Genomic DNA, 21,634 nt, shown 5'->3' on the forward strand with positions numbered 1-21,634 from the left:
TAAATAACACATCTGGCACTGTAATATGTCTGAATTTGGATGTCTGAAGTGTGCTTAATATTTACCAATTTTCTAAAGTCTATCCCTGTGCTCTATACCTCTAAAGGACATAAAATAAAAGATAAAAACCACCCGTACTCTCAAGGTGCTTACACCCTATGGGGGGAGTAACAATCAGCTGATCTTTCTGAACTGGTTTCAATATCTGGGTGATTTCTAAGATCTCTTCTAGTGCTGTCATCCTATGATTTTATAAAAATGTAACTATTTACTGAGTACCAGTTATGCGCCAGGCACTATTATACATTTTGGATACCTTATCTCTTATTCCTCACAAAAACACAATGTGGATATTATCTCCAATTTATCTAAATACTCCCCTAAGGTTAAATATCTTATTTAAGGTTACACAGCCAGTACCTAGTATGACTGGGATTCAAAACAGGTCTATGAAGCGCCAAAGTCAATAACTCATTCCAGTTCATTATCCTACCTGTTTATACCAAATTCTATGATATGAACTCTTAACTGATTTATATTTATTATTTATTTTACAGTGAAGCCATTCAAGAAAGCAAGTGAAACTCTAAAACAAAGATGAGAAGATGGGGGACAGGGAGACTGCAGTACTGGAAACGGAACAAACAGAACGCAATTAGAGAGAATGTTGGCACATTGTGAAAAATGTAGCACTGAACAATTTGTGTGGAAACTGTCAAATGGAAACTTAATGTGCTGTGTGGGCTTCCACTGTTAACAATAAATATTATTAAAAAGAAAGAAAGTCAAGACATGTCAGAAAGTAAGGAGTTCCCAGCCTGGCTCACTAGCTCCACTTCATGTGAATAGATAATCCCCTTAAAAAGTTCAACTCTATTTTAAAACGAAAACTAGAATTAGTTTAAAAGTTTCTTCCTGGCAACTAAGCTGGAAGAAATGAGAAAAGACCATAAATGTCACATGTAGAGAAAGTCAAAAGTTATGATGTTAAAATACGGCAGTAATCCAAAAAGAAAAGAACAGGTGATGATTTACAACAAATTCTAATTTTAATATTCTTTAAAAATTCTTCTTTGATACTAAGCCTTCCTAGGCACTTTTAATGTCACTGTCATGAAAGACAAGGAAAGCTGAGCAAACGTGCCAGATTAAAGACGAAAGAGACATGACAGTTAAATACATGATTCTAACTGGATTCTAAGGAGCCCTAGCAGTGCAGTAGTGAAGCACTCGGCTGCTAACCAAAAGATCAGTAGTTCAAACCCACCAGCTGCTCAGCAGAAGGATGTGGCAGTCCGCTTCCATAAAGATTACAGCCTTGGAAACCCTACACAGCAGTTCTACTCTGTCCTGTAGGGTCTATGAGTTGGTATCAACTCAGTGGCAACAGCAACTGGTTCCTAGATGGTGGGAAGGGACAGCTGTTGTAATTGGAGTTCCTGGGTGGTGCTAAACAAAAAGTTGGCAGTTTGAGTCCACCTAGAGGCACTTCAGAAGAACAGCTTAGTGATCTACTTAGGAAAAATCTGCCATTGAAAACTCTATGGTACACAGTTCTACTCTGACACACACGAGATCTCTCTGAGTCAGAATCAAGTTGACAGTAACTGGTAAATGGTTTCTGGACAGTCTGCAAAATGACAATGTTGATTGTATTAACAGTGTTGTTGTTAGGCACGGTTAGGTGGATTTAGACTCACAGAGACCCATTGCGACAAGGGCAGAACTGCTCCATAGGGGTTTTCTAGGCTGTAATTTTTACAAAAGCAGAATGCCAAGTCTTTCTCCGATGGAGCCTCTGAGTGGGTTCAAATCACCAACTTTTCAGTTAGCAGTTTACTACTTAACCAGTGCACCACCCAGGCTCCTTATAGTAACAAGTGTTGTTAGGTGCCATCAAGTCAACTCCAACTCAGCAAACATACGTGATAAAGTAGAACTCCGCACAGTATTACACTAGTGTTAAATTTTCTAACTTTGATATTTACACTTATATGTTATATAAAAGAATATCCTTGTTCTAGGGACTATATGCCGATGTAAGTCTCAGGGGAAAAAAAAAATATATATATATAGGTGTGTGTATATATATGCGTATATAGATATCTTCAGAAAATAATAGCTAAATGTGGGAGGAAAGTGTAAGGAATTCTTTGTACCATTCTTGTAATTCATCTCTAATGTTAAAATTATTTCAAAATAAAGTTTTTAGAAGTTACTAATATTAAAAAAGATCCGAAATTTCACTTTTAGAATATCACTACAAACTAACAGCACGGCTTTAGTTCAAAAACAAACAAAAAAATGTAAAATCCAACCATAAGGTGCCTAGTTTACTCTGAAGGCAGCCTGAAACATAAAATGTTAGCCTTTCCTCATAACAGGAGTATTCTCCAAAGCTCTACCACATTATTCTAGATTATTCACATAAACATATATCCCTTCTTCCTTATACCATAAGTGATTTGAGCAACTACTACTTATTCTCCTATAAAATGTAATTAAAGTACTATAGACACAATAAAAAATATTCATTTAAAGCTCTACATAAATGTTTTTATTACATCTGACCTAATGTCCTACTCCCCCACCTGCTCTTCCAATCTCGGTCTCGTCTGTTTCCCATTCTCCACATTATTCTCCACTGCAGATGTCACTGGAATTCTCCCTGACTGAGGCACTGAGCCATTTCCTCATTGTCTCTTGAAACACTTTACAAATAGTTAACCTACAGAGAAAAGCAAGGTTTTAAGTTGAACTCTGTGTGTATGAAAGAGTATGTGGGTGTGGGTTATACAAACTCTTCAAATAGTTTATGAACTCTACGAATACTTATCTTTGACAGAGATATGCAAATAACATGCATAAATACACATAATATACATTCTTTCAGTTACATACTTCCAGTAAGAAGAATTTTTCCCCTTCCAAATTCAAGTTTTTAAAAATTTAAAACAGGTTGTACTCATGTTCCTGATATATCATAAACCAAAACTTCTTATAGTAATTATTACATGGTACCTCATTATTCATAGTTGTTACAGGTTTTAAGATGTTTTCGTCGTTATAACTGGAAACTTGTACTCAGTTGGCCTACTATTTGAATGCTGAGAAGACTTTCAAGGTTTCCTATGTATCTTACAGTTTAATGGTATTACTAAAGTTAGACACTACTCTCAGAACACATATAAGGACTTTTTCAGAAAAAAATTTAAAAAGTACTGTGGGGAATAAAAAAGTATTATGAGATCTAATAGTACTAACATCTCACATCTAGAAAGAAATACATATTAGCGGAAAAGAGATTTCTAATTACAGGTACTTTTTGTGTTAATGAGATAGACATATCAGAAAAGCAGCCTATCTCCCCAAAAGACTTCAATGAGAAAATTAAAGACGCATTGTGAAAACTCCAAGGACATGGACAGATCATAAATGCTTATATATCAGATAAAGTCAAAGCCAAAGTAAGTGATCTTTTTATCCTCAGTTATTCAACTCTTAATGGGTATAAAAATTTTAAACTTTGAGAAAAATAAGCACAGTATTTGTGATGGAGCCTTTGGCTTCCTATTATCCAGGTCTCACTCCCTTACATGCTACTAAGAGTTGCAATGATACACTTTGGTACAAAGATGATGAGAATGGAGATAAACACCTTTAATTCAAAGTAAATCACCAAAATGTAGTTTTTGTCCTAAAGTTTTTGTCATTATACTCTGAAGTTCACGAAGTGGGCTGATATAGTAAGAAAAACTACAGATGAGACCCTATAAATATGACTTTATAAAGGTGATCAAAGTTGTCAATTATAGATGTTTATTTTTGCAATATTAACTCAGGGTAAACTATAAAAAATTAATGATATATATGGCAATCCCTAGAGCAACCATTAAAAAATTAATGTAAAGATACAAGAGAAAAATATAGATTACTAAAAAATACTCAGTCCAAAAGAAGGCAAAAAGAGCAAAAAACTAAACAACATAATAAAAATGTAAACCTAATCACACCAATAAGTACATTAAATATTAAGGGACTAAATACCCCAATTAAAAAGCAGAGATCATATTGCGGTGTTTTAAAAAAAGTACTCACCCATATATTATTTACAAGAGACATAGAGACTTATGTTAAAAGTAAAAGCATAGGGAAAAAAATATCATGTGAACACTAATTATAAAAAAGCAGGAGTGGCTACATAAATTTTAGAAAAAGTAGACTTTGAGACAAGAAGCATTACCAGAAATAAAGGATACTTCATACTTATGAAAGGGTCAATTCATTCTTATACAAACTTTCAGAAAATAGAGGAAGAGAGAAAAACTTCCTAACTTGTTACGTCTTTTTTATCTTTTTTTTCTTGCTTCGTTATCCTCTCACCACTTCTATTCAATTTGATACTAGAAGTCTTAGCCAATGCAATAAGCAACAAAAATGAATAAAAGGCATAAAAATTGGAAAGAAAGAAGTAAAAAGACCTTTTTACATACATCACAATCATCTGTATAGGAAATTCTAGGAACCTACCAAAAAGTAATATATTCAATATGTTCATCTTGCCTTCATCAATATTTCAGGATACAAAGTCAACATGTAAAAGTCCATTACACTTCTATATACCAGCAACTAACAACTGGAAATTTAAGCTGTGCTCAGAGATTTGGGGAAAAAAAGGCAAAATGTCCAACAAGGAATGAGTAATCAAACCATAACTTATCACCAAAATGTAACACTATACTACCATTTAAAACAAGTAGGGAAAAAAAGCAGGTGAACCATATCTTCTACATCAGCACATTTCTGAAAGCTTTCTAAGCCATGCCATCTTTTCACTTTCCAAAAAATAACCCACTGCTTTTTTGTTGGCCATCAGGTCAATTTTTTTTTTTTTTTAATAATTTTTATTGTGGTTTAAGTGAAAGTTTACAAATTAAGTCAGTCCTGGGTTTTTTCTTTCTCACATAAAAACTTGCATACACAGGTGGACACTTGAGAATGTGTTGGCATCTCCTGTCTGGAGGGGAGGTGGGAGGGTAGAGAGGGTTAGAAACTGGCAAAATTGTTACGAAAGGAGAGACTGGAAGGGCTGACTCATTAGGGGGAGAGTAAGTGGGAGTATGGAGTGAGGTGTATATAAGCTTATACGTGACAGACTGACTTGATTTGTAAACGTTCACTTAAACCCCTCTTGGAACCATAAAAGAGTGTTTTCTTCTCAGTTTAAACTATTTCTCAAGTTCTTATAATAGTGGTCTTACACAATATTTGTCCTTTTGCAACTGACTAATTTCACTCAGCATAATGCCTTCCAAGTTCCTCCATGTTATGAAATGTTTCAGATTCCTCACTGTTCTGTATCAATGTGTAGTATTCCATCGTGTGAATATACCATAATTTATTTATCCATTCATCTGCTGACAGGCACCTTGGTTGCTTCCATCTTTTTGCTATTGTAAACAGTGCTGCAATAAACATGGGTGTGCATATATCTGTTCGTGTAAGGGCTCTTATTTCTCTAGGATATATTCTGAGGAGTGGGATTGCTGCGTCGTATGATAGTTCTATTTCTATCTTTTTAAGGAAGTGCCAAATCGATATCCAAAGTGGTTGTACCATTTCACATTCCCACCAGCAGTGTATAAGTGTTCCAATCTCTCCACAGCCTCTCCAACATTTATTATTTTGTGTTTTTTGGATTAATGCCAGCCTTGTTGGAGTGAGACGAAATCTCATTGTAGTTTTGATTTGCATTTCTCTAATGGCTAATGATTGTGAGCATTTCCTCACGTATCTGTTAGCTACCTGAATGTCTTCTTCAGTGAAGTGTCTATTCATATCTTTTGCCCGTTTTTTAATTGGGTTGTCTTTTTGTAGTTGAGTTTTTGCAGTATCAAGTAGATTTTAGAGATCAGGCTCTGATCAGAAATGTCATAGCTAAAAACTTTTTCCCAGTTTGTAGACAGTCTTTTTACTCTTTTGGTGAAGTCTCTGAATGAGCATAGGTGTTTGATTTTTAGGAGCTCCCAGTTATCTAGTTTTTCTTCTGCATTCTTAATAGTGTTTTGTATGCTGCTTATGCCATGTATTAGGGCTCCTAACATTGTCCCTATTTTTTCTTCCATGATCTTTATCATTTTAGATTTTATATTTAGGTCTTTGATCCATTTTGAGCTCGTTTTTGTGCACGGTGTGAGGTATGGGTCTTGTTTCATTTTTTTGCAGTTGGATATCCAGTTATGCCAGCACCATTTGTTAAAAAGGCTGTCTTTTCCCCATTTAACTGTTTGGGGGCCTTTGTCAAATATTAACTGCTCATACGTGGATGGATTTATGTCTGGATTCTCAATTCTGTTCCATTGGTCTATGTATCTGTTGTTGTACCAGTACCATGCTGTTTTGACTACTGTGGCGGTATAACAGGTTCTAAAAACAGGTAAAGTAAGGCTTCCCACTTTGTTCTTTTTCAGTAATGCCTTATTCATCCGGGGCCTCTGTCCCTTCCATATGAAGTTGGTGATTTGTTTCCCCAACTCATTAAAGAATGTCGTTGGGATTTGGATCGGAATTGCATTAAATGTATAGATCACTCTTGGTTGAATAGACATTTTTATAATGTTAAGTCTTCCTATCCATGAGCAAAGTATGTTTTTCCACTTATGTAAGTCCCTTTTGGTTTCATGCAGAAGTGTACTGTAGTTTTTACATCTCTGGTAAAATTTTACTCCAATGTATTTTATCTTCTTGGGGGCACTGTAAATGGTACTGATTTGGTGATTTCCTCTTTGATGTTCTTTTTGTTGGTTTAGAGAAATCTAACAGATTTTTGCATGTTTATCTTGTATCCTGATGCTCTGCTGAACTCTTCTATTAGTTTCAGTAGTTTTCTGGAGGATTACTTAGGGTTTTCTATGTATAAGATCATGTCATCTGCAAACAGAGATACTTTTACTACTTCCTTGCCAATCTGGATGCCCTTTCTTTCTTTATCTAGCCTAATTGCTCTGGCTAGGACCTCCAACACAATGTTGAATAAGAGCAGTGATAAAGGGTATCCTTGTCTGGTCCCGATCTCAATGGGAATGCATTCAGGCTCTCTCCATTTAGGGTGATGTTAGCTGTTGGCTTTGTATAAATACCCTTTATTATGTTCAGGAATTTTCCTTCTATTCCTATTTTGCTGAAAGTTTTTATCAAGAATCGGTGTTGAACTTTGTCAAATGCCTTTTCTGCATCAATTGATAAAATCATGTGATTTTTATCTTTTGTTTTATTTATGTGGTGGATTACATTAATTGTTTTTCTAATGTTGAACTATCCCTGCATACCTGGTATGCATCCCACTTGGTCATGGTGAATTACTTTTTTGATATGTTGTTGAATTCTATTGGCGAGCATTTGAGGATTTTTGCATCTATGTTCATGAGGGATATAGGTCTATTAATTTCCTTTTTTTGTGGTGTCTTTACCTGGTTTTGGTATCAGGGATATGTTGGCTTCATAGAATGAGTTTCGTAGTATTCCGTCCTTTACTATGCTCTGAAATACCTTTAGTAGTAGTGGTGTTAACTCTTCTCTGTAAATTTGGTAGAACTCTGCAGTGAAGCCGTCCAGACCAGGGCTTTTTTTGTTGGGAGTTTTTTGATTACTTTTTCGATCTCTTCTTTTGTTATGGGTCTATTTAGTTGTTCTATCTCTGTTTGTGTTAGTTTAGGTAGGTAGTATGCTTCTAGGAATTCATCCATTACTTCCAGGTTTTCAAATTTGTTACAGTACAATTTTTCATCATAATCTGATATGATTCTTTTAATTTCAGTTGGGTCTGCTGTAATATCGTCCATCTCATTTCTTATTCAGGTTATTTGCTTCCTCTCCTGTTTTTCTTTTGTCAGTTTGGCCAGTGGTTTATCAATTTTGTTGATTTTTTCAAAGAACCAGCTTTTGGTCTTGTTAATTCTGTCAATTGTTTTCCTGTTTTCTATTTCATTTAGTTCTGCTCTAATTTTTATTATTTGTTTTCTTCTGGTGCCTGTGGGTTTCTTTTTTTGCTCTCTTTCTATTTGTTCAAGTTGTAGAAATAATTCTTTGATTTTGGCCCTTTCTTCTTTTTGTATGTGTGCATTTACTGATGTAAATTGGCCTCTGAGCACCACTTTTGCTGCGTCCCAAAGGTTCTGATAGGAAGTGTTTTCATTCTCATTGGATTCTATTTCTTTTTTCCATCCTTAATGTCTCCAAAATCCAGTCTTTTTTTTAATTCAGTTTCCAAGTGTTTGATTTCTTTTCCCTGCTTTTCCTGTTATTGATTTCCACTTTTATGGCCTTATGGTCAGAGAAGACTCTTTGTAATATTTCAGTGTTTTCTATTCTGTTAATGCTTGCTTTACGACCTAACTTATGTGGTCTATTCCAGAGAAATGTTCCATGCGCACTAGAAAAGAAAGTATACTTGGCTGTTGTTGGGTGGAGTGTTCTGTACATGTCTATGAAGTCAAGCTGGTTGACTGTGGCATGTGGATCTTCCGTGTCTTTATTGAGCTCCTCTCTGGATGTCCTGTCCTTCACCGAAAGTGATGTGTTAAAGTCTCCTACTATTATTGTGGAGCTGTCTATCTCACTTTTCAATACTGACAGAGTTTGTTTTATGTATCTTGCATCCCTCTCATTGGGTGCATAAATATTTAATATGCTTATATCTTCTTGATGTATTGTCCCTTTAATCACTATATAGTGTCCTTCCTTATCCTTTATGATGGATTTAACTTTAAAGTCTATTTTGTCAGAAATTAATATTGCTACTCCTGGTCTTTTTTGATTGTTGTTTGGTTGATATATTTTTTTCCATCCTTTGAGTTTTAGTTTGTTCGTGTCTCTAAGTCTAAGGTGTGTCTCTTGTAGGCAGCATATGGATGGATCTTGTTTTTTAATCCACTCTGCTACTCTCTGTTTATTGGTGCATTTAGTCCATTTACATTCAGCGTAATTATGGATAGGTATGAATTTAGTGCTATTATTTTGATGTCTTTTTTTGTGTGTTGTTGACAGTTTCTTTTTCCCACTTAATTTTATATGCTGAGTAATTATCTTTATATATTGTCCTTTCCTCATATTTGTTGTCGGTTTTGTTTCTGCTGAGTCTCTATTTTTTTCTTACACTTTATTTTGATGGGTAGGATAGTTTGTCTCCTTTGTCGTTACCTTATTATTTACCCCTATTTTTCTAAATTTAAACTTAACTTTTATTTCTTTGTATCTCTGTATCTTCCTCTCCATATGGAAGGTCTATGATTACATTGCTTAGTCCCTCTTTATTATTTTAATGTTGTCTTCTTTTATACAATAACATTGTTGTTACCCTGTTTTGAGCTTTTTCTTTTTTTTAAATAATCTTGCTTTTTTTTTTTTTTTTTTTTGGATTTCCCTGTCTGTGTTGACTTCTGGTTGCTCTGCTATCAGGTCAACTTTGACACATAATGATCCTATTGGACAGACTAGAACTGCCTCATAGGGTTTCCAAGGCTGTAATTTTTACAGAGGTAGATTGCAGCTGGTGGGTTTAAACTACTGACCATTCCATTAGCAGTCAAGCACTTAACCACTGTGCCACTAGGGCTCCTTTTTTCCCCTTTAAATAGACACAAAAATCTCATCTTCTATTCCACCATATCTGAATATACCAGAATGTATCTGTTTCTCACTTTATTTGGTTAACAGGAAAGAAGGGAAGAAAGGGAGAATGAACTAATAAACATTTAATACTTTTTGAAGACATATCAAAATTTGATAACCCTTAGGAAATAATATTAAGTAAAACGGCAGAACACAACAATTACAAACATGTGTACTACACATACACATAAAACAAAACAATGGAAAGAAATTTGAAGGTAATTCTTTTCTCCTTAAATTTGCTTGAGGGGGCAAAAGGCCTACTACACTTACAATACTGAACTTTAAATCTGATGTTCTGGATCCTAATCCCTGCTCTATTTTAGGAATGTTCTAGAACTTTCTAGCTCTCAAGAGCCTCAACAGTTAAATCAAGGAATTCAATTATTTATAGGGCCTTTCATTCTAACACTCCATGGCTTGATCTGTTATTATACTTGGCAGGGGTATGTTCTATTAACTTATATAGTACCAAGCGCACTGTACCTTTTTTACGACTCTAAAAACTGCCATGACAATCATGATCCATTATCCACATTCAGTACCCTTTCTCCAGGCATCCTATATCATGTTTTAAAGGCATTTTTAATCCAGGAATTCAGTTCCACTTCTAGGAGCTTCTTCTACAGAAATATAGTGCTAGAAAATATGTACAAAGATTTATGTAAGGAACTTTATTGTAGCATTGCCAGGTAACCAAATTAAAAAATGGAAACAACTTAATTTTCCATCAGCAGGAGATCAGATAATAAATTACGGTAGTGCCATACAACATGCAATTGTTTGAAAGAGGCAGATCTATACATAACAGCTAAAAGTTAGCAGACTGAGAAAAATACATAACATCTCTGAAATTTAGCCTCCTGAAAATCAGGGGCTAATTATGCCCACCTCTGAAGATTGTTGTTAAAGATTAAATAGATAATATATGTCACTGTCCTAGCACAGCACATTGCACACAGCCAATATTCAATGTATGTTATCCTTTCCTTTATCCTTCAATCATAAAATATTCCTAACTGGTTTTTCTGCCTCTAATCTCAACAGAATTCTCCAAGCCATCACAGACACTGATTTTCCTAAAACATCGTTTTTAATAGTACCATTCTCTTGCTCAAACACTTGCCTACCAGAAAATCTAAACCCCACATAGCATGACCACCTGTACAACCGACCCATTTTACATTTACAATCTCATCTTCCCCTCCTTGCAAGCAGAAGCCTATCATGCCACCTGCAAGTTTCCTCCTCACTGTTACTAGAAGGTGCACTGCATGTTCCTTTCATGACTCTGATCACCCCGTAAATGCAATTTCCATTCTTCACTTCATCCATCCAAACCTTACTCATACTTCAAGTTTATGCTCCAATCTAGCTCACTAATCTCTTTCCTCTGAACATTGTCTTGTGGTTTTATTTTAGTATTCACACAAATATAAATCCTGAGAATAGTCACCAATTTGAAGCACAAGTGCTAAAAATGAAGCACACATTCAATAGTTACTTGAGGAATGAGATATACAACAAAGTCTTGACTGCATAAGCAGATTTTTTTTCTGTAATTTATTTAATAGAAATGCCTAAAGAAATTCCTAGTATATTTTCCAAGCTTTCACAATGTAAAAAGGCAATTTAAGAATCATAGTATAGCAAAAGACCAAGCAGTACTACTGCTTCCCACTTTTTTTTTAACAGAAATTCCATAAAAACAAAACCTAATTTTGTTAATATTCCCTTATATGCACTAACTCAAGTTTGCATAAACTTCCTAAAAAGTAAAGAATCTCCTTAAACAGAACTCCCGGGGTTTTTTTTTTTTTTTTTGTTAGATATCTCTTCTGCATCATGAAGACAGCATCTAAATACAAAACTGCAAGAGGCTTATTTAAACTTTCCAGGTGTCTCCAGCCATCAAATCTTATCTCCTAAGCTTGTACCTTTTTTAAAAAAGGATTTCTATGTTGGAAGGGAAGGAGAGAAGGTAGAAGGGGGAGGGAGGGAGGGAAGAAGGAAGACTGAAAAATAAAAATCTATTACAAGTCCACTTCTTTTATTTTAACAATACACCATTTCTTACTATGAAGACTAGGTCTAACTTTGTATATGTAAATTAAGAATTCTAATACTTTAAACATCCAAAAAGTGCTTTTCAAACAACTCACTAGTAAAGAACCTTTCAAAACATTTAAACAGCATTTTATCACTTGTTTAATGTTTATATGAATTAAATCTCTAAATATTTTAAGTGTCTTTTTTTCTTTAATAAAACATTTGTATCACAAGTACTGCCTTGAAAATTTATCGACAAGTTGTTTTCATAGCCATGCTTTAATAGGAATGATGAGAAAATTTATTTTTAAAAAGGTGGGATAATAAAATAACTAGTCTGATGGCTTAAGGGGACTTCTAAGTCAATTGGCAAAATAATTCTGTTATGAAAACATCCTGCTCCGACTTTCAAATGTGGCATCTGGGGTCTTAAATGCTAACAAGCAGCCATCTAAGATGCATCAATTGGTCTCAACCCACCTGGATCAAAGGAGAATGAAGAACACCAAGGTCACACAATAACTATGAGCTCAAGAGACAGAAAGGGCCACATGAACCAGAGACTTACATCATCCTGAGACCAGAAGAACTAGATGATGCCCGGCCACAACCGATGACTGCCCTGACAGGGAGCACAACAGAGAACCCCTGAGGGAGCAGGAGATCAGTGGGATGCAGACCCCAAATTCTCACAAAAAGACCATACTTAATGGTCTGACTGAGACTAGAGGAATCCCGGCGGTCATGGTCCCCAAACCTTCTGTTGGCCCAGGACAGGAACCATTCCCGAAGACAACTCATCAGACATGGAAGGGACTGGACAGTGGGTAGGAGAGAGATGCTGATGAAGAGTGAGCTATTTGTATCAGGTGGACACTTGAGACTGTGTTGGCATCTCCTGTCTGGAGGGGGTAACTTCACAAGGAGGAAAGAGAATCAGGATCAGCCCAAGGCTGATTCCTATGAGGAGGTCAGACACACATGCCTTCGCCCTCTAACCTTTTTACCAATTTTGACACCAACTGTCCCTCCCGCTGCACTCTCCACTGGGTTCAAAAATTCACTGCAATGGCCACACAGAACTCACAGACAATACTCACGATTATAGGGTTTATTAGGAAAGTAACAAGTTACAGTTCAGGCTGAGGAGCACTCAGGATACCGTTCTTAAATCAGGACAACCTCTTCTAATCTGTGTACACAGGCACGCCTCTCTCTGGCCCCTTGGCCTCTGCCTTGCTCGGGCAAGTGTTACAAAGCTCTTTTAGCTCTGCCGGTAAGTGCCCATAGGCCCCCCACTCTGCCAATAAGCCTCAGCCCGAAGGTGCTCAGCTTCACTCTGTGGGCTTCTGCCAGTCTCCTGGTTCTGCTGCCTCTGCTTCTGCCATTTCTCTGTCACTGCTTCTTGCCATCTCTCACCATCTCCGGTGTTACAGTTGTCTCCTGGATCTAGGAGGTTCCCAGAGCAGGGATCCAGGGTCCAAAGGACATGCGCCACTCCTGGCTCTCCTTTCCTGGTGGTCGTAACATCCCACTTTCTGCCTCTGCGATGGCTCATTTTAAGCCTAACAGGATGGCAAAACTGACCAATCCCCTTGTTAGGATTCCATAAAGCTTGTTTGCATGATTCAACCTGCACGAGGGTGCCATGCACTTTATTTACACTAGCAAGCTATCCAATCCCCTTGGTGGGCCACAGGTACCTCGTTTGCATCGCCCCACCCAGTCTGTTGGTAGGAGTTACAAAGAATATGGCTAGAAGGGTCATATTAAGTAATTCACTGCACACACTAGTGTTTTATTGTTAAAAAACCATAAGAGTACCTATTTCCATTTCTTTCTTTCCTTTTTAAATCAATACATAAGTATTTATGTATATTTATATTTTACTTTAAAATAAAGCAGCCTGAGAGCTCACAAGTAAATATACATGAACATGCTTGATGACAAAAGAGAAAAGATATGGCTAAATGTGCTCATGACTTCAAACAAATGGCGCTGGAACAATCGGATACCCATATGCAAAAAAAAATAACTTTGATCTATACACTAAAATGTAAAAATTAACTCAAATTTCAGAATGATAGGAATAAATAAAAATATCAAAAACTTAAAAAAAAATTAACTCAAATTGGATCACAGACCTAATTGTAAAATCTAAAACTATACAACTTCTAGGAGAAAACACTTAAGACCTTGGATTAGACAAAGATTTCTTAGACATAACACCAAAAGGACAATCCAAAAGAGAGCCAATTGATAAACTGGACTTCATCGAAATTAAAAACTTCTGTTATTTGACAGAAAAGATAAACCAAAGACTGGAAACAAGCATTTTCACATCACATATTAGAATATCAAGAATATGTATACAAATCTCGAAATTCAGTAAGAAAGCAACTCAATAAAAAACAAAAGATTTGAACACACACACCATCAAAGATGATACACAGATGGCAAATAAGCATATAAAAAAGTATTCAACACCATAATCATTAGGGAAATGCACATTAAAACCACCAATGAGACACCATAACACACCTATTAGAATGGCTAAAACTAATCACACCAAGTGTTGGTGAGGAAGTGGAAGAACTGGAACTCTTATACCCTGCTGGCTGAAATGGAAAATGCAAAATCTTTTGCATTAAAAAGTTAAGCATACAAGTACCATATGACTCAGCCATTCTGCTGCCAGGGATTTACCCAAGAGAACTGAAACCATATGTCCATACAAAGACTTATATACAAATGTTCACTGCAGCTTTATTTTTATGAGCCCCAAACTGGAAACAACCCAAATGTCCACCAGCAGGTGAATGGATAAACACATTATGGTATAGCCACACGATGAAATACTACCCCAAAATAAAAAGGAATGAACTATTGATACATGCTAGAACATGATGACTCTAAAAATAATTATGCTAAGAAGCCAGGCAAAAAAAGAGTACACATGTATGATTTCATTTATATAACACTGCAGAAAATAAGACCTATTTTATAGTGATAAAAAGCAGTAGTTGCCTAAGGTTGCAGAAGAGATAGGAGGAGGTTATAAATGAACACTAGGAAACTCTGCGAGACGAGTATGTTTGTTATCTTGACTGTGTTGATGGTTTCATGGCTGTGTACAGATACCAAAACTTATCAACTGTACGCTTTGAATATGTGTAGTTTACTGCATGTCGGTTATACTTTGATAAGTGCAAAAATGGTACAGGGGCCGCACATGACCTCCTCTAACTTCACAAGAACCAAACAAAAAACAAAACTTCGTAAGGGGAAAGGAAAATCAAGATCAACGGCCCAAGGCTGATTCCTTTGAGGCAGAGGTCATATATGCCTCCTCTCTCAGCCATCTTTACCAATTCTGACACCAACCGTTCTTCCAAGGCACTCTCTACTTCACTGCTGGGCTTAATAATTCATTGCAATGGCCACACAGAACTCATAGACAATACTCGTGATTATGGGGTTTATTAGGAAAGTAACAGGTTACAATTCAGGTTCAGGAACACACACAATACAGTTCTTCCATCAGAACAGCCTCTTTTCAGCCATGCCCACAGGCATGCCTTTCTCTGGTCACTCGGCCTCTGCTTTGCTCAGGTAAGTGTTACAAAGCTCTTTTAGCTCTGCTGATAGTGCCCCAAAGAACCCCTGTGCCAGTAACCCTCAGCCCAAAGGTGCTCAGCTCTAGCTCTGTAGGTCAGCAAACCTAGCTCCAGCAAGTACCTGGAGGCACCCTACTCCCCCAGCAAGCCTCCTGCCCTAAGGCACTTAGCTTTCTCGTTCAGTGGGCCGGGAAGCCTACTACACCATCTCCTGCTGCTATTTCTCTGCCATACCTTCTCACTGTCTTCAGTGTTACAGCTCTCCTTCTGTCTTCTGGGTCTAGGAGGGTCTCAGTGCAGGGATTCCAGGTCCAAAGGACACACTCTGCTCCTGGTTCTCCTTCCTTGGTGGTGGTGAGATCCTCTTCCTGCTCTGGAATTGGCTCTCTTTTAGGCCTAGCAGGATGGCAGAACTGACCAATCCCCTTGGTGTGCCACAATTACCTTATTTGCAGTCTCACTCAAACATGTGGGTGGGAATTACAAGAATGTATCTGACCAGTAGTTAGAACATATACATCCATGATTACAAAATTCATAAAATTAAAAAAGAAAAATTAACCCTCAATTATCTTTGGAGAATGCTAGGGAATCAAATTATTTTTTTGAACATTTTATACAAAAAGAATCAAGCATTTATCCTACCGTTCCTACAATGACTATATCCCCAGGTAACCAAATGGTAGCTAAGCACATAACTCTTTATAGAGGTTTAACAGCTTATAAACACAATGGAAGAATTACAGTATCCTCATCGTGAACTTCTACTGAATTAGGAACCTAGGCACTACACAAAAAGGCTGCTCATTTCACAAAAAGAGAGATAACCATACATGTGCCTCCCGACCAAAGAATAAACCACCACCCATAATCATCTTGCCAAAAAATTTAAAAATAAATTTAAACAAAATCTGATCAAATTTCCATATCCAACTGCTAATTTACTGGAAACAGTAAACAGAGAACACATTACACTTTTGATTTTTATAATTCTGCCTTAGTTATCTAGTGCTACTGTAACAGAAATACCACAAGTGGATGGCTTTAACTAACAGAACTTTATTTTCTCACAGTCCAGCAGGCCAGAAGTTCAAACCCTGGACATCAGCTCCAGGGGCAGGTTTTCTGTCAGCTCTGGAGGGAGGTCCCTGCCATCAATCCTCCCCTGGACCAGGAGCTTCTCCACACAGGAACCCTGGGTCGAAAGGATGTACTCTGCTCTCGGAGTTGCCCTCTTGGTGGTATGAGGTCCCCAGTGTCTGCTCACCTCTCTCCTGTGTATCTCAAAAGAGACTGGCTCAAGACACAATCCAGTCTTGTACATTGAGTCCTGGCTCATTAACATAACTGCCACCTCTCCCACCTCATTAACATCACAGAGGGAAGATTTACAACACATAGGAAAATCACATCAGATGACAAAATGGTGGACAATCACACAATACTGGGAATCATGGCCTAGCCAAATTGATACCCATACTTTTGGGGGCACAATTCAGTTCACGACAATAACAGATACTTAAGAAATCTACCAACCATTTGCAACATAAGGACCTTACATGGAAGCTGAAGTATTTAAAAACTTTAAAAATACATAAACACTGAAACAATTTTTTAAATTATTTTTAATGCATATATAAAAATAAACTTTTGAGACCAATGAAAATCTGAATGCTTGCCAGATATTCAAAATTAAGGAATTCTTGTTTGTCTTTAAGTGTGTTTTTAAGTGTGATAATAGTACTATTATTTTAAAAAAAAAAAAAGAAAGAAAAGAGGCTTTATCTTCAGAGATACATACTAACATATTTACAGATTACGTGCTGTGGTTCTGGAATTTGCTTCCAAAGAGTATGAGAAGAAAAAAGCAAGTGGGAATATAAATTAAATTATCCGTGAGTTGATCATTTCTGAGCTGAGTGAAGAGCAGAAACGGTTCAACATTCCTTGGATCTGCTTTTGTATACGTTTTGAATTCTCCATAATGAAAAGTTTTTAAAAATAAGATACCTTACTGAACTGAATATGCAAATATTTTATGTACTTAAGATATAAAAATCCTAAATAAAACAAAATCTGTCATAGGTGCAAATTTCCTCTTTCATACTTTCCTTGCCCTTTTTGATATGGAGGTTATATTAGTCTCAAAATGAGTACCTTTGTCTCTTTTTCTATTTTCTGAAAGTTTATGTAGGATAGGAACAATTTATTCCTTAAAGGTTTACTTGTCTGTAAAACCATCTGGGCCTGACAGCTGTGTGTGGAAGGGAGAGGTATATTTGTAACTACTAATTTTAAATTCCTTAATGCTATTATATCCATTCAGGATTTCGACTTATTCTTGAGTCAGTTTTGTTTAGATATATTTCTCCACAAAACACAAATTTCATCTATTCTTTTGTCATTTTCAAATGTATTAGCATAAAATTGTTCATGTTATTTAATCTTATAGCTATGTCTCCATTTCCACTTTTCATAACATTATTTATGGCTTCTCTCATTTTCCTTAACAAATCTTGGTTCATCTTTTTATTCACCTTTTCAAAGAGCCAGATTTTGGTTTCATTGAGCCCTTCTATTGTTTCCTTGCTTTCTGTCATTAATTTCTGTTCTCAGCATTACCATCTTCTTTTTTCTCCTTTCTTTGGGTTGCTTATGTTAAACACTTAGCTCACTCATTTCCGACTTTTCACATATGTGCATTTAAGCCTGTGAGTTAATCTCCTGAGTTAGCTGGATCTAAAAAGTTTGATCTGTGGTATTTTTATTTTGGTTTAGTTTCTGTAGTTTAATTTCCACGATCGTTTCTTGTTTGACCATGAATTATTTTTAAATGTTTTTATCTTTCCAAATATGGCAATGTTTTATCTTTTGATTTCTCATTATATTGCATTGTGGGTTACATATTAATTACCTGCTACCTTCTGAGACTTGCTTCATGACCTGGTATGTGGTCAATTTTCCATGTACTTTAACAACGTACATGATCTAATTATTTGTTGCAGGGTTCTATAAATGTCCCTAAGCTCAAGCTTGTTAACTCTTTTATCCAAATCTTCCATATCCTTACTAAAGTTTTATCTGCTTGATATATTATCAAGAGACATGTGTTAAACTTGACGAAGGCAAAGGAAGACACTCAGAGGAAACACACGCAAAAAAGAGGCAACCACAGTAAATGCTATCACATTACAACCCTACCGCAACAGTAAAAACAAATTATAACTAACAAGCAGATACAAGGTGGATACATACATTGACTAGGGGAAGGAGGGTTTATAGGTGTATACCCACTGTCATGGATTGAATTGTGTCCCCCAAAAATATATGCATCAATTTGGCTAGGCCACGATTCCCAGTATTGTGTACTTGTCACCATTCTGTCACCTGATGTGATTTTCCTATATTGTAAATCATATGTTAGGTTGTAGATATTTTCACATACATATTTGTGTGCACAGCATGTATATTCATATATATAATAGAGCACAAAGGGCGTACAGTCATAAAAGCTTCCTAAACACATCCAAACACCACGACGGACTGAGTTTCTGGGGCTGAGGGCTGGTGACCATTGTCTCAGGGGACATCTAGGTCAAATGGCATAACACAGTTAATGAAGAAAACGTTCTACATCCTACTATGGTGAGTAGCATCCAGGGTATTAAAAGCTTATGAGTAGCCATGTAAAATACATCTATTGGTCCCATCCTGTCTGAATCAAACGAGAATGAAGGAAACCAAAGATAGGAGGAAAATATCAGTCCAAAGGATTAATGGACCACATGAACCACAGCCTCCACCATCCTGGGCCCAGAGGAACAGATTATGCCCGGCTACCACTACCGACTGCTCTGACAGGGATCACAATAGAGGGTCCTGGAGAGAGCTGAAGAAAAATGTAGAACAAAATCCAAATTCACCAAGAAAGACCAGATTGAACTGGTCTGACAGGGACTGGAGGATCCTCTAAGACTATGGCCCCCAGACACCCTTCTAACTTAGAACTGAAGCCACTAGCAAAGTTTACCTTTCAGCCAAAGATTAGACACGCCGATAAAACAAACAGGAACACACGTGAGGAGCGTGCTTCTTAGTTCAATGAAGTATATGAGACCAAAGGGGCAACACCTGCCCAAAAAGCAAAGCTGAGAAGGCAGAAAGGGACAGGAAAATTGGACAAATGGAAACAAGGAGCCCATGGTAGAAAGGGCGAGAGTGCTCACATACTGCAGGGATTGCAACCAATGTGATGAAACAATTTGTGTATGAATTTTTGAATGAGAAATTAATTTGCTCTGTAAATTTTCACCTAAAACACAATAATAAAAAATAAAGTGTGTGAAAATATTAACTGTAAATCTGTCCACTTATCATTGCAAATGTCAATTTTTTTCTTTATATATTTTGAAGTTACATTATCAGGTATACACAAATTAATGACATTTATCTTTTCCTAGAAATACTTGTTTTCATACTGAGTTGTCTCATTCCTAATGAATGCATGTCTTATCCATGATAATGCTTTTGCCTTTGTCTAGTTTTTCTTAAAATTAATATACCTGTGCCAGCTTTCTTTGATTCCTACTGCTTTCATTCTGTCCTTGCCCTTTTTGGAATGGAGGTTATATTAGTCTCAAAATATGAGCATTAAAATATTTAGGACCCATCATTCATTAATAGTAATGTAATTATTTTATTTGTTGCACTTTTAAAAATCCCATTCTGGAGGCACCATCTTTTCTCTGGCAACTTTGGTCTGTTTACAATTATTCTGATAACTGACATCGCTGAAATTATTCTGCCATCTTATTTTGTTTTGCATATAGCATGTTTTTTCTTTGCTTTTCCCTTTTTTTGTTTTGTTTTGTTTTTTCCTCCTTTCCTGCATTCTAGTGGACTTAAACTGCTTTCTCTACTGCCTTTCCCACACACAATCTACTGGTTTGGAATATGTACATTCTGTCTCTTTTTAGAGTTCTTAAAATTTTTAACAGGATTACATGAAAGTAGAATCAATATTATTACTCACCTCCTAAACAACAGGACCTCAGAAACTTTTAACTAAAATCACCATCCCACCTGTATTACACATTGTTTTCTAGTACAGTATTTACTTCTGGGTTTAAATTATTGTGTTGTTTTATATAAGCAGTTTGTCTAGGTTTGTCTACATGTTTACCAATTTCTTTACTAATTCTGCTTGTTAACATCTTCTTCACTCTGGGTTCAACTTTCTCCTTCTAACATACAACTGCCTTCAATGGTTCTTTCAGTAATGGTCCACAAGTGGTAAACTCTCCATCTTTGTCCAAAAACATGTTTACTTCTCCTTCACCTTAGGATGAGTTTTGAAAGTTATTTTCCCTTGGCACTTTTAAGATATTATTCTATTGTTTTTTGGACTCTATTAGTGTTCTTGGTAAATCTGGTAAACTTATAATTGTTCAGTTACAAATAACCTATCTTCTCTCTCTGCTTACTTCATTATTTTTCTTTATATTTAACGTTCAGTAATTTCACTAGAATGTGTCAAATTGTCTTTTTTTCTGCTAGGCACAGTCACGGAAAAAAGTGATTTGAGAGTGACGATTTTCTTAATTCTCCCAAAGATTGTTCAGAATTATTACCATGCTATACGTATAAAAGGAAACGCTGGTGGCATAGTGGTTAAGTGCTACAGCTGGTAACCAAGAGGCTGGCAGTTCGAATCCACCATACACCCCTTGGAAACTCTATAGGGCAGTTCTACTCTGTCCTATAGGGCCGCTATGAGTCAGAATCGACTTGATGGCAATGGGTTTAGTTCTGATTACATGTATTAAAAAGAAAAAAAAAAAATCAAACCTATTGCCAGTTGGTTCTGACTCACAGCAACCCTACAGGACACAGAACTGCCCCCATAGGATTTCCAAGGCTGTAATCTTTATGGGAGTAGACTGCCTCATCTTTCTCCCACAGCTGGTGGATTCAAACCTCCAACCTTTCGGTTAGCAGTCGAGCACTTTAACCGCTGCACAACTAGGGCTTCACAAGCTATACATAGTATAAGAGATGTTAATTCATTGCATACAGTGGATGCCCTAGGGCAGTGATCCTCTAACATGCAAGGGAAACACCTGGGGAAATTATTAAAATACTGTCTGCTGGACTCTACCCTCAGTTTCTGATTCACTATGTCTGGGGTCCTACCAGGAATCTACATTTCTAACAATCTTGATTTTTGAAAAAATGTTATGTATTACTCTAGCAACAAGGAAAAAAAAAATGTAAAGCCGTATCCATGCTATATTATTTAA

At 36.4% G+C, this 21,634-nt stretch overlaps 1 protein-coding gene across 1 annotated transcript in view; it reads right to left on the reverse strand.

Moving 5' to 3' along the window:
• The window catches only part of HIKESHI (heat shock protein nuclear import factor hikeshi), a 43,044-nt gene that overhangs the window by 17,832 nt on the left and 3,578 nt on the right, over positions 1-21,634 (reverse strand). The gene's annotated exons all lie outside the window — the stretch shown is intronic.

The sequence above is a fragment of the Elephas maximus genome, chromosome 7 (genome assembly GCF_024166365.1).
Source record: "Elephas maximus indicus isolate mEleMax1 chromosome 7, mEleMax1 primary haplotype, whole genome shotgun sequence".
Taxonomy (NCBI): domain Eukaryota; kingdom Metazoa; phylum Chordata; class Mammalia; order Proboscidea; family Elephantidae; genus Elephas; species Elephas maximus.